The 15,199-nt window shown below is 35.2% G+C and overlaps 1 protein-coding gene across 1 annotated transcript in view; it reads right to left on the bottom strand.

Moving 5' to 3' along the window:
* SEMA3E (semaphorin 3E) overlaps positions 1 to 15,199 on the bottom strand; it is a 241,595-nt gene that overhangs the window by 60,534 nt on the left and 165,862 nt on the right. The window lies entirely within an intron of this gene.

Below are 15,199 nucleotides of genomic sequence, written 5' to 3'. Positions count from 1 at the left end.
ACAGACTTGGGTTAGATCCCCTGCATCCCAGATAGCGTTCCGAGCATCTCCAGGAGTAATTACTGAGTGCAGAGCCAGGAGAAATCCTTGAGCATCACTGGGTGTGCCCCACACACCAAAAAAAAAAATATCAATATTGTAAATAATTACAAGGGAAAAATACTATTTGTATTAGAGCACTGCTTCTGGAAGCCCCAAAAGCCACACCCACATCCTACAGCTGACAGCATGTAAAATTATCAATGGGTTCTGTTCCACAGAGCCTCCAAATTCCACAATACTGCATCCCAATGGGAGCACACCAAATTAGATGGAAAAGCAACATAGAAGCCAACTAAGCTCATTAAACAAAATGACACAGAAGGCTCAAGAGGCAATACATAGTTTAGTAAACCTTCAGACAAGGACTTAATAGCACCATGGTGATATAACAATTTTCAGAATTTTTTTTTTCACTAAAGTATGTTTTGTAATTCCATTAGTGATTTAGTTGTAACAAGCAATTTAACTATTTTGTGCCTACTAAGGGGTCAGGCTTGGGTGGCTGTTGGGAAAATGAAGACAATGACTGAGCTTCCCTGGTCAAAATAAATGGTCACTCTGGTGGTGAGATGGGTGTTGAACACTGAATACCCATAACAACTGCGACTGAATTATGGACAACTTTGTAAACCACAGTGTCTAAATAAAACTTTTTAAAACACCTGTAAAGCAAATGAGACATATTAAAAATAAAACAAAATTATGAGATCAAAAGAATTGCCAAATTTGATAAAGTGAATAAGTTAGAATTTTAGAAAATTTGAAAACTTTCATAAGGATAAGTATAGCCTAAGCTTCTTCAGCTATTGTTGATATGCAAATTTAGTGTGTGTCTGAGGTACCAGGTATTTGACATATCAGTGTTTTCAACTTCAACAGAAAATGTTACTTGCAAATCTAACATTTGAAAACAATTTAGTAGAATCAAGACTCGTCCTGGAATTTTTAGTTACATATGAGCGCACAATTTTGTTTAACATATAAATGAATTAGACTTTGCAAAGACATCTTCAATAAAATGCTAAAACTTATTTTTATAGCAAAGAAATATATATACCAAATTTTTAACTTAAAAAATACGTGTGTCAGGGGCTGGAGCAATAGCACAGTGGGTAGGGCGTTTGCCTTGCACGCGGCCCACCCGGGTTCTAATCCCAGCATCCCATATGGTCCCCTGAGCACCGCCAGGGGTAATTCCTGAGTGCAGAGCCAGGAGTAACCCCTGTGCATCGCCGGGTGTGACTCAAAAACCCCCCAAAAAAAAAATTACGTGTGTCGATGTATACATTCATCAAAGAATCACAATTTATCCTTTTTGTTTTATTGAATAGGACTTGCTTAGAAAGTTGTGAGGGGAGAGGATCAGGAAGTATGCGTTCAAGAAAGAACATAAGCTTTCCAGAGTAGAAATAAGTAAGCAAAAAAATACAGAAATAAGCTGGTGAGATACATGTTCAAAGGAGAGCACAGGCTTGAAGAGCCACAATTTATACTTTGATATTGTATACATTTGTGGATTATTCCTTAACAAAGCTAAAAATAGAAAAAAAGAACATGCTCTAATTTTCTTGCCCCATAATATTTCTTAAAAAAAAAGAGGAAACAGTTATTTTATTAACACTGGTTTACTAATAGCCCAGGAGTAAACTAATATAGTAATAGAATAAAATATGAATTTGGATTATATATTATAATATTTAATAAATTTAAAGACTATTATAATATCTTTTATTTTACTAGGGGTTTAGGAATTTTTTTTTGCATCTTGGGGTCACACTTGGCTATGCTAAGAACTTATTCCTCTGTCAATTTAACATTGGTCTCTTAAACAGTTTCCCAATTTTAATCATTAAATCTATGCTGATTTCAGATAGTTATTTTTGGAATGTGAATTTTCTCTCATCCTCCTGCTTAAATTCTTCTGCTGACATACAGTGTCTGTCAGATATCAGTCTAAGATATTTTGGATTTTAGGTAAGTAACTATACATAGAGAGTTTCTTCTGTCATAAATTGTACTTTTATAGTCTTTGTTCGACCCATTCTGAACTATATAAAGGACATTGAATTAGTTTTGGCTGGACTCACAATTATATTTAAGATAATAATGACCACACCCATACATTTTAAAAAATTTAAAATAATAAAATTTATCATTGGTTGGATAGTACTTTTAAGATAAAGTAAAGCAGGCAAATTCCAATTTTTATTGCTTTGCTTTGCAGAGATAAGGCTAACTTCAAAATTAACTCTAAGTTCAAGAATAAAGTTTTACACATTATTTTGAAAGTTCACTGTGGTCTTAAATGCGGTGTTTAATTTAGTGCACAATCCAATAAAATACTAAAACGAGAGTAATGTAATTTTCTTCCATGAAGTGGAATGAATTCAGCAGCAAACCAACCAGAAAACTTGTGGCACAATGACATTATCAATGACCCCAAAGCAATCCTGTTTAAGGTTCAAGGAATGTGTAATGTTGGTTTTTAACCCTATGGAGAATGTTGGTCACAACTTACATTGGCTTTCCATTATCTATGTTTTAACAGCTGGAATTTCTGCCTGAGTAATGTGGCTTAAATTTACAAAACATCACTAGTATTAACAGTCTGGGCTGCACTTTTTAATTCTAGTGTGGAATGGAGAAATTTTTCAATAGGAACTCCCGTGTTTAAGAGAGAGCAGGAACTAAGTTTACCAATGTGGACTTTAAAAAATATATGTGGTCTTTAAAAAAAAAATTTTGTAATGCAAAAATGGTAGATCTTTCTAAGAGATTTTCCCTCTAGGCCTTGGGTAGATCCTTCAGCATATGGCAAGTCTATTGCAGGTTATTTTAAATATGTGTGAATCATTGCATATCAGGTGTTAAATGTAATGCCAACTAAGTGAAATGAGAGTTCTCCATTAATAAGTCTCTCACACAAAACTATCTTGCTCTTAATGTTCATAAGCTATCCTAAAAGTTGTTAGAAGAAACTAGAACATTTTAAATATTGCATTACAAAGGAAACAATCTCCATTTTACTAGGCATTTCTAAATAGTTAGATAAAGTAAATAATTCAAGTCCCATATATCTATATCTGGGACACGGACAAATAAACATTTGTTTTGACATGTTAATGTCCAGGATAAAGAAAAATAATATGCATTTTAATTCTTTATATAACAGCTACTTGGTAATTTGCATCAAAAATTAATTTTGAGTTTGAATAACTATGATAATAATCACATAACACAAATTTTAAGGAAATATTTTATTATTATTTTATTCTTAAAAAATATGTCCACATGCTTTATCTTTACTATATTGTAATAACTTATAATCTTACTGCCAATTTTTGTTTTTTCTGGGACAGTGGTCAGAGATTACTCTTAACAGAGCTTGGGAGACCATATATACTGTGCTGAGGTATGAAACAGGGAGACTGCATGCAAAGAAACCACCTTACCCACTGTACTATCTTTCCAGCCCCCCCAATTTTAAAAAATTTTTTAAAAGTATATCAAACATCAAAGTAAATTTGAACTCAAGTGATAAGTGTTTTATTTTTAAATAGATATATTGCTAAACCAATATCTGTAGGTAAAATAATCATCCCAGTCCAATAAATAACTATATTTTAAAAATTTAATCACAATAAAGACAGAAATAACAGACATATAATTGGTAAATTTGCTAAATAAATTTCAAATCCGATAACAAATAAGAAACGTACAGGTCACAATTTTCTAGCAAAATTCTAACAGTCTCTCTCTCTCTCTCTCTCTCTCTCTCTCTCTCTCTCTCTCTCTCTCTCTCTCTCTCTCTCTCTCTCTCTCTCTCTCTCTCTCTCCAGTGGTGCTCCATTGGATAAGTGGATAGAATGTTCCTCCATTATGAATATTCCCACCCTTAAACCTGGCCTGGTATTTAGAGCAGCTTGTACTGAGCCAGAAGTTGAAGAAGTGATTCTATAACGCTTCTGATGCTATCTGAAAAGAAACCAAGTAGTTTTGTGTGTGTGTTGCTTATTAATATTTCTTGGAATCTAACCAACATGATGTGAGAACCTCAAGTCACATGGAGACAAAATATATGGGTTCTGTGATTTGGGGTGCCAGCAGAGCCCAGCTGTCATATTATCACAGATTATAGCTCAACTTCATATGAGTGATGGAGTCTTCAACAGTGCCAGCCTGAAACTATTTCAGTCATCAGAGCTGAGGTAGGTCCTACACACCGTGGGGAAGAAATAAGGCATTTTCAACTGATCCTGTCTGAAGTCTTAACCAAAAGATTGGATGAGTGAAAAAGTCCTTGTTTTACATGATCACCTCTGAGTGATTTGTTGCACAGCAGTAAATAAGTGAAGCATAAATAATATAGACAGAATATGTGCTATGATGATTTAAATGAAAAAATTGCTCTAGTCTGGATATTTGTGTGTTGCTTCCAAAATTCATATAACACCTACTCCCCACTTTCACTGTTTTTTAGAGGTGGTGCCATAAAGATGTAATTAGTGTTTTGCCTAAGAAGCCCAAGAGGCACTTCTCATCTCCTGACAGATAAATTTACAACTCTAAGCAAAATGTCCATGAAAAAGAATTAGACTCTCATGATCACTTGGAAATCTAAGACTTTCCAAGACTCCAGAACTCAGAGAAAATTTTTATTGTCTATAGTCAATTAGTCAAATAAATGGCATATGACAGTAATCTGAATTGAAAAACAATGCAGTTTAAAGTTAACTGTTAGGTCAGAATAATAGTACAGCGAATAAGTACAGCGGATAGTACAGCAAATATTGCAGTGGATCGTATAGCAGTTGGGCCTTGCATGTGGCCTGACCAGGGTTCAATCCTTGGAATTCCGTATGGTCTGCCAAGCACCACAAGGAGTAATTCCTAAGTGCAGAGCCAGCAGCTGGGTGTACCCCCCAAAAAACAACAACAACAACAACAATAAAGTTAACTGTTATTGGGGCTAAAAAGATATAGTGGACAGGACTCTTGCCTTGCACACAGCTAACCCTGGTTTGATCCCCATGTGGCCCCCTGAGCATTACTAGGAGTCATTCTTGAGTAATCCCTGAACACTGTCAGGTGGCCTCTGCCAAAAATTAAAGTAAATTGCTATTGTTAATATACTATTAAGTACAGAATAAAAAATTTAAACATTTTATAAGAGTGAGCATATATGGAAAGAGACATTAACACAGATTATAAAAGGACTGTGAAATGTTACAGCCTTGTGAAAAGCAATAAATGCCAAATATCTGAAAAGCATTATAACCTAAATAAAACAGTGTTATTTTGCTGTAAGAGAAATTAAAATGTTATATATACACATGTATATATATTAGCTATATATATAATTAGAAAAAGAGGGGGTACTAGATCATTGTAATAACTTTAATTCAGACTGCAAATTAATGATACGAATTTTGAGCTTAACTTTAGGATTAGCTATCAACTTCAAAGACATCTTGGTTATTTTACCAAGAAATTCTACTCTTTAAATTTGCTCTATAACTAAATAAGCACACCAGGGTAGTCACTGTCTTGTTTGTAACATGTCACTTGTATCACTTGTATCATTTGTTATCCTGTTGCTCATCAATTTGCTCGAGTGGGTGCCAGTAACGTCCCATTCTTCCCTGTCGCCTGCTAGTGTAGCCCAATGGCATCTGCTTGCTCCAGGAACATGAAGAGCATCAAACCATTAATTCAGCATCTTGTCGAAGAAGTCTGAATATCTTGTAGGTGGGCGGCCAGGCATTCTTTTGATGTCCCATAAAATCCAGTAGGTAACGGCTCTAGTCCAGCTGTCATCTCCAAATAGCATTATGTGTCTGGCCCATTTGATTTTCGACGCCTTGGCAAACAAGGCAGTGTCCCTAATCCTTGATCATCGACGAAGGTCTAAACTCCGGATTACTTCTCTCATTTGAGTGAAACTTGATACTCCAAGGATAGCTCTTTCGATTCCTATTCTAATCTATAATTTCAAAATAAAAATCTATCTATATATTGATTAGATAAATTATGATGCTGTCAATTAATTCAATTTATATCATTTTATTTTCATTTTCATAGGGCTCAGGTCTCTGAAGCATATGTTAGTGCAGTATGAACAGTAGAGTCAAAAAGATGTGCCTGGAGCCAGAGGTTCTTTGTCCTCTTAACCACTTCTTTGACCCTCATGAAGCCATTCCATGCAGCTCTCTTCCTCTTGTGCAGTTCTGGCGCCAATTTGTTCTTCATGTAGAGTTCTTGACCCAGGTACACATAACTGCTGCATTCGAAGATGTTCATTTCTTTGAGAGCAAATGGAACGTCAAGAACTAGTTTGTTTCTCATGAACATAGTCTTTGTGAGATTCATCTGCAGTCCAACATTTCCACACTCGAGGTTGAAGTCGGCCAGCATTTGTGCCACTTGGCTAATGTTTGGTGTTATGAGTACAATGTCATCAGCAAAGCGGAGGTGGTGTAGTTGCCGACCATCTATCTTCACTCCCATTCCTTCCCATTCCAGTCATTGCATGACATTCTCAAGGGCGGCACTGAAGAGTTTCAGTGAAATGGTATCACCCTGCTGAACCCCTCTCTTTACGTCAATGATCACTTCCTTGTAGAATGGTGAGATCCTGGTGGTGAATCTGTAATACAGCTCTTCGAAGATCCTGATGTACTGAATTTGAAACCCATGTTTGGCTAGGGCTTCGATGACCATGTCGGTCTCAACAGAATCAAAGGCCTTATTTAAATAGATGAATGTTAGACAAAGTGATATCTTGAACTCTAGTGAGAGTTTTAATTTTGCAAAAATCACCTAGAAATATTTACATACTTAGATTGGCTTTGGGGCTGGTATGTACCAGAGAGGTTTACAAAAATATTTACTCTTTATTTATGCATTTCTGACCATTAAGTTTTTTGTGTTGTACATATATCAAAATTTTAAAACAATCATATAACATCAAATTTTTCTTAGAATATATAAAACATTTCATTAGAAAATGATCATCATAGAGGGCCGGAGAGATAGAACAGTGTGTAGAGTTCTGGCCTCACATGCAGCCAGCCTGGTTTTGATCCCAGCACCCGATATGTCCCCCGTGCCCTCCCAGGAGTGACCCCTGAGTACAAAGTAGGAATAAGACCCGAACACTGGGTATGACCCCCACAACAAAACAACACAAAACTAAAGAAACTGAAACTGTCAGTATAATTATTTATTTATTTATTATTTAATTATTTAAATAGTTAAATTTAATCACACATAAAAAGAAAACATAAGCGATGCATTTAAAAAGCTTAAGTGATTAAGTGTGGCTAAATCCAAATTCTCATTTTTGTGGTGACAAATCTGTTAGAGAGCATTATTCTAGCATTTACTCCAGAGGTTTGCTGTGAGACTGGATATAGCAATACATTTAAACACTATGTAAAATAAATGATTAAATAGTAATATTATTATTATTATTACTGATTAAATAGTAACATTATTATTATTATTACTGAAGAAGAAAGGATGCTAAGGATGCAAATTAATTTTAAGGTGGCTTAGAACTAAAAAGACAAAGGGAAATGTTGTCTGACTGTAACATACACTTCTAAGTGTCTAGTTGGTGAGTCACCTACGGACCCACATCCTGACTAGGTACAACTTTGCTTCTACCCGAGAACTACTGACCGAGAATTCCAGGTACTAAATCATGTTTTTTAGTTTTGTTTTGTTTTATGGTCATACCCAGTGATGCTCAGGGATTACTCCTGGCTCTGAACTCAGGAATTACTCCTGGTGGTACTCTGGGGTCCATGTGTGGTGCCACAGGGATTGAACTTGGGTTGGCCTCATCGAAGCAAGTGCTCTACCTGCTGTACATAGAAATAATTCAAATAATTTATTAATAGTTTTTAAATATGCTTTTTGGTAAATATTGGGAATGGTTAACAAGTGTAAGTCTTAAGATTTATTATCTTGAAATATGTATTATTTTTTCATATTTCTCTTCATCTTCAGTATGATACCAGAAATGCCACTTCTGGTCACAAATTCATTAATTAACTTTGTACAGTAACATTTTAAGATATCCAAATATTTGCATCCTAAGATTTCCTTTTTCTTTTTAAATGTATATGTTATTTTATGTGTAAAATAACATAACATAAAGTGTTTATTATAAATAAAGTATTCAATATTACTACACTGACTCAGAGCCAAAATATCAATGATTGAATTGATGTATGAATGTATCTTTTGGGGGGGTTGGGAGGGCAGGAATAAGCAAAGGAATAAGCCACCTGTACTTAGGACTTACTCTTGGATGTGCTCAGTATCACTTCTGTTGGGCTCAGGTGATTGAATGGAGTGACAGGGATTAAACCCAGATTGGCCACTTGAAAGGCAAATACCATACCCGTTGTATAATCCCTCCAGCTGCTAAATGTCTGATTTTAAAGTAGTCAACAAGTTGGGGTCATTTTGGAGACTGCTCTTAGAATACAAAATAATAACTCAAAAAATATCTATGCAAACTCAAGTTCATTACAGTGCTAGGCACAATAGCCAAAGGTCCAATAACTAAGGAATGGATAGAAACAATGTGATATATACACAATGGAATACTATAAAGTGATAGGAAAAGATGAAATGCTGAAGTTTGCTGCAATTTAACTGGATCTGGAGGGCATGCTGGTAAGTGAAATAAATCAGAGAGTGAAAAACAAATATAACATAATCCTTAATATGTGATGTGTAAACAAAACAAGGATATAGATAGAATCGAATCTTGGTAGACTCTTGTCCTTTGATTACAAAACTGATATATCCAAGGCATTTGGAAGTACAGAAGAGGCAGATTAAAAATGTCATAACAACTCTGGTGGAGGGTCTTGAACACTGGTTGGAGTGAAGATGTAGTGACATTATACATCAAAGCCATAGACATTAACACTATTCTAACACTATTACCAAAGTATAATAAAAATAAAATTATAAAATAATATTATATTGATAGCATATGACAAAATTTAAATATGGAAGGAAAGGTATTTCTCTTCACATTTCACTCAAGTGAGGGAAGGAATCCAGAGTTCCGACCTCCATAGATGGTCAAGAATCAGGGACGCTGTCTCATTTGCCAAGGCATCAAAAATCATATGGGCTGGACACATAATGCGATTCAGAGAGGACCGCTGGACTAGAGCTGTTACTGACTGGATTCCACGGGACGTCAAAAGACCTCGTGGTCTCCCACCAACGAGACGGTCAGATTTCTTTGTCAAAACCCTGAATGAATGAACGGTTTGAGGCTCTTCCTATTCCTGGTGTGAGCAGATATCATTGGGCTACACTAGCATGCGACAGGGACGAATGAAGACGTTACTGGCACCCACTCAGAGCAAATCAAAGATCAACGGGATGACAAGTGATACAAATGATTAATCCAAGATGCCCATGCAAACTTCTTGGTGGGCTCTTATTGCTGTGTGATATACATTGCTCCTTAATGTTAGGGATTATAGACTAAGATAACAGAAGAGCCTGAATGCATCTTTTGCATGTGAGAAGCCTTGGTGTAATCACTGGTACTACTTGATTCCCAAAATACTGCTCTGAAGAAAATCTGGACACAGACTCAGGTGTAGTCTTTTTCTACTGCCAGGTGTGGCCAACACATACCTTCCAATTTCAGGGACTATATTCATGGTATTTCTCTGATGTATATAATATGTGTATACACATATATACTTCATATATTGGATGAATACGAATAAATTAGAAAAATCATCATGAAAGTCTCATAAAGAGAGTCTCTTGCCTGCATGCCTGGCTGTCTTCCCCAGGGCCCCTCGGAGGGGATGGGATCCAGCTTCCCTCCCCACCCCGAGCAGAGCTCCTGGCGGCCGAAGACCACCGGAACCTAGCTACAGCCATGCTGGAGGCTCCTCTCTACACATTTGGACAGGCCTCACACATGAAGGTACCGGCAGAGGAACCCAGATGTGTGTCATCCCATCAACGGCCAACATCCAGAGACTTGAAAGCGAGCTCCCAGAAGTGATATCTTTAGCCTAATTCTCCCTCTGGGAGAAACTGGCAATTTTCTGAGAGTTTCCTGCCTACATGGGACAGCCTGGCAAGCTTCCCATGGTGTATTCATATGCAAAATCCAGTAACAAGCTGGATCTAATTCCCCTAACCCTGAAGAGCCCCCAGTGCAACATCGTTAGGAGGGCCAAGTCGAGATAGATTTTTTTTTATTAATTTATTCTTTTGTTGAATCACCATGTGGAAAGTTACAAAGCTTTCAGGTTTAAGTCTCAGTTATACAATGCTCGAACACCCATCCCTTCACCAGTGCACATATTCTACCACCAAGAATCACAGTATCCCTCCCCCCTCCCCCCACCCCCCAGCCCCCCACCTCGCCTGTGTAACTGTTATATTTCACTTCACTTTCACTTTACTTTGATTACATTCAATATTTCAACAAAAAATTCACTATTACTTATTTGGAGTTTCTCAACCCTAAAGTCCCTGCTGAAAAGAAAGCATTTGGTAATTTGTTTTCCATTGCTGAGAATGAAGAGATATGAGGTTGAGAGGGTGCACTAGCAGCTGCACGGTTTTGGATCTCAGGGAAAGGACGAAATGAGATGTTACTGAGCGCGCCCGAGAAATCGGTGATTAACGGGATATTGTGTGTGTGATTGTGTGATCATGAAAATAAAATACAAATAATGTCTGAGGGGCTGGAGCAATAGCACAGTGGGTTGGGTGTTTGCTTTGCACGCGGCCCACCTGGGTTCGATTCCCAGCATCCCATATGGTCCCCTGAGCATTGCCAGGGGTGATTCCTGAGTGCAGAGCCAGGAGTAGCCCCTGAGCATCACCAGGTGTGACCCAAAAAGAAAAAAGAAAAGAAAAAAAATAATGTCTGATTAAATTCGTATAAACCAGGAGATATACCAAAAATGAGAAGGCAGGAGTAGGGAATGAGAAGACAAATAGTAATAAGGATCAACATGTTTTGAAAGAGGAAATAAAAAAATGCTTGATATAAATTTGCTTATGATCAATAACATTCTTTAACTTTAATTTTATCTCTGTAAAAAGGATACTACTAATGCTACTACCTCTTAGGATTGTTGTGAAGATCACAGGCCATTGGAACACTACAAGAATAATGAATATATGACATGACCATGTACAAAAAGAAAACATTTTAAAAATCTGAGTTTGCAATCACATATTCATATTAAACCCAATGATATATAATTCTTATTTTATTCATAATTATTTCATTTTTGTTTTTCTACAGTTAACTTTAAAACATTTTTCTTTCTTATAAGAAGCCAATGAGGTGTAAGAATTCACATTAACATGGACAGTGTTTCAAACTACTATGAATAAGTGATGGATTATTCAATAAATGGTGTTTGTACAACTGGAAAGCCATCTGAGAAAAAACAAAGTTTGATTTACTACCGGATGCTCCGTGGTTCAATCAATTTCTAGATGATCTAAAATTTAAATGTAAGAAATAAAATCATACAAATAATAGAAAAGGAAGTAAAATTTCTTCATATAACATTGAGGTGGGAAAGGTTTGTTAAAATATAAGAAATAAAATTCAGAAACAGAATGATCAATAATGACTTTCAAACTTAAAATCTTGCATGGAAAAAGCTTTTACTTAAGAAAAAAACCATTTTATTTATTTTATAACTAATTCATACAAATCAATAAAGATCACAAAATACATTTTAAAAATGGTCTACAGAAATGTGAAAATTGGACCTGGAATATTTTTATTTTAGAAATCAAGGAAAGCTATCAAAATTATTAGGCTTATTAAAGGTGGAGAAGTAGTTACATAGCAAAAATGGCACAATTTATTCATCAATGGGTACAATAATTGCAAAATATTAAAATTAGCCCAAACAAGTCTAATAATATAAGCTTCTGAATGTTGACAATGTTTTTGGGGATTGATCCTATAGGACACAAAAGAAAATGCCATAAGTTCTAAGATTTAGAAAAAAATGGTATTTTAATTATGAAAGATGGGCACAGCTAGACTTCTTATAATTATAATATGGACTTTTAATTGGTTTATTTACTTATATCATCTGTGTTGAATTACAAAAAAAGTCAAATTTAAAATGATAGAATATCCCTCACATTTGTCTATTTAATCCTTTTCTGCACTCTCCAGTTAAGCTGAATTTAAATTTACAATTCATCATGAGACAGAAACAGCATTCCATAACAAATTAGCCATGTAACTTAATTGAAATCACTTTACATAAACAAATTACAAAATATTTAACGTAAGTTTGTAGAAAGACTGAAAAGAAACTTTTGCAGTAATTGGTCTAGCAGTCATCATTTAAGTAGCTTATCAAAATGCAAAAAAAGTTTACTTGACTGGAAGTATAATTGGCTATTTTTAAGCAAGTATCAATTGGCCATTCTTTATATGTATTATGGTAAATTATGTAGAAAAAACGTGGTACTAAATGCTTTTCCTGGTGCAAATGTATTGGTCTTCTGATTATCTCCATATACTTATAAGATAAAGGAATAGTCAAGCAACTGCAATAAACAAACATATCAATTTTTTAGATAAATTTATGATATGTAAAATTTATCTATGTATATATGTATAATTCACAAATAGGCAGTAAGATAAAACATTTTTTGTTTAATATGCAAAAATGGAATAAAATATACCAAAAGAAAATTATTTTATAATAATTTAACATTACCATACAATTTGTACAGCTTTAAAATTTAACTGAAGTAATAACAATTTAAATAATTATTACATGGCAAAAAAAAAGAGAGATACTGTGACTCAACTTAGCTTTCATATCTGTATTTCTCCTGTCTATTTTCTCTGGGTTTCACTACTCTGACTGTAAATCTGACCACACACAAAGAAGTAAGGATTAACATTCTTTTTTTTTGAGGACAAAGATGCTTTTTATAAAACTATGAATATCGACTTTTCATAAGAAGGAAGTCATAGCCCCTTTTTAGTATGCAGATAGCCTTTGGAGCAATTTCTCATTTCTGAATCTCTGTCCCCTTTCACTTGGACACATTTGAAAACTCCCCAGTTCTGAGAGTGTTCCTATTGCTGAGTCATACATGATCACAAAGGATCACAGTCCTGTGTGGAGAAGAAAGAAAGGAGTTGCTGGTAAAAGGAAAAATAAATCCACCATCTGCCTAGGGAGAACTGGACAGCTGCAAGGGAAAGGATGCTTTCTGTAACAGCTGATTTGTCACTCAGTCCTGGCTGGAATCATACAGCTCTTGGAGTTAATAGTGTCAACATCTTTTTTATTTTTTTTTTGAAACAAGGTTAATAGATGGCTTTTTCTGGCTCTCAGAAGAGTCTAGGTTAAGAGCTCCCTGGTGTTTCTTAGAGAAAAAGGAAGTATGCATGTGAGGACTCTATTTACATTGTGGTACTATTATGTAGTTAGACAGTGATATTATACCAAAATTCTGTACAACGCTGACAATGAACATTTTGTAATTTTTATAATTTTATGTCACAATTTCATGTGCCTTCATTCATTTCATTCCATTCTTACCTCTTTAACTTTATTTATTTGAAATTTTTGATTTTGTTGTTTGGACCCCATACCTAGCTGTGCTCAGGGCTTACTCCTGGCTCTGCATTCAGGCATCCATTCTGGCAATGTTCAAGGGACCATGTGTGGTGCTGGGATTGAACTCCGCTTGGCTGCGTGAAAGGCAAATGCCTTACCCGCTTGGAGGAGGTTATTCTCTGGCCCCATCCTGTTCCTCTCTTTATAGTCTGCCCTCAGTTTCTGTTACACAGAAAAACAATGGTATGATTGTACATGGAGAGAGAGAAAGAGAGAAAGAGTTTGTGTGTGTATGTGTGTGTATCTATCTATCTATCTATCTATCTATCTATCTATCTATCTATCTATCTAATTATTCTAGAAATTAATGCCTATAGGTAGAATATAACAAAACAAAACAGAATAGAATTTAGGATAGACTATAAACAGAAATAGAATTAAATCATTTTCCTGTTCATTTTGCACTTCACACTCCATGCACAGCACTGTGCTAGGTACTTCAAAATAATAACAATGCACTTTATAGAGCAATTAACAACATACCCAACATTTCAAATTAAAAGTTTTACTTCAGTGTGTATCATGAATCTTTAAGACCGACATTAAAATATGTAATAATCCTCAAAACATATCACAGAACAGGAACTGTATTTTCTGGGTTCTAGCTAGGAGAATATAATTAGTAAAATGAATCTATAAATGCAAAAAGTGTTTATTATGAGAACAGTAACTTGAAACTTATTTTTAATCCTGGGGGCAGAGTGGTCAGGACTCATGGAGGAAGTAATAATATCTAGGGTGTTTTTCTCCAAGGAAAAATAATAAAATCATTGATTTTGATTTACATTAGGAATCTTTGAAAGCATTGTATTGCATTAGAAGCAATGCATCTTTTATGTTACAATAACAGTTTTGAGCTAGATAATTTTATCCTCATCTACAAAAAAAGTAAACGAAGTTCAGACATACTAAGAAACATCCAAATTCAAAGTTAGTAACAGAAAAATCTAATGACAACATGTTTTAAACAGTTTCTAGAAGGCATTTTAGAAGGAAACAAAACAACACAGCATTTAATTATAGATTTTGTCGAGTGTATGGGTGAGATAGCAACAAGAATCTCTGAGTGATTTCAACCAAAGTATATAGGGAACATTTAATAAGTGGGAGAGGAAGGGACTGGGAGTATACACGAGAGTCAGGCATTGATGAACACTCTCTGAGACAAAGCATTTAGGTCTCCTATGCTCAATGTGCAATGATAAATCCTGACTTTATTGAAAAGTCTTGGTATTAAGGAAGATTAATCCGATGGCAGGACAGAGCTAGATTGAAAAGTAAATGAAAATTGTAAGGAAACTAGAGTGAAGACTGTCAAGGATAACAAAGATTTCATGTAAGAAACATGAAGAGAAATATACTGCAAAGAAATTTTAAAGATACTCATTAACCTGAGGAAGCTAGGCTGACAGTGAAACTTGGAGGTTTTTCACCTGGGAGGAAAAGGAAAAGCATTATCTTAACTGCGGAAATGT

Source organism: Sorex araneus, chromosome 1, assembly GCF_027595985.1.
Source record: "Sorex araneus isolate mSorAra2 chromosome 1, mSorAra2.pri, whole genome shotgun sequence".
In the NCBI taxonomy this organism is placed as follows: Eukaryota; Metazoa; Chordata; class Mammalia; order Eulipotyphla; family Soricidae; genus Sorex; species Sorex araneus.
This window is presented reverse-complemented; position numbering and strand designations above follow the sequence as displayed.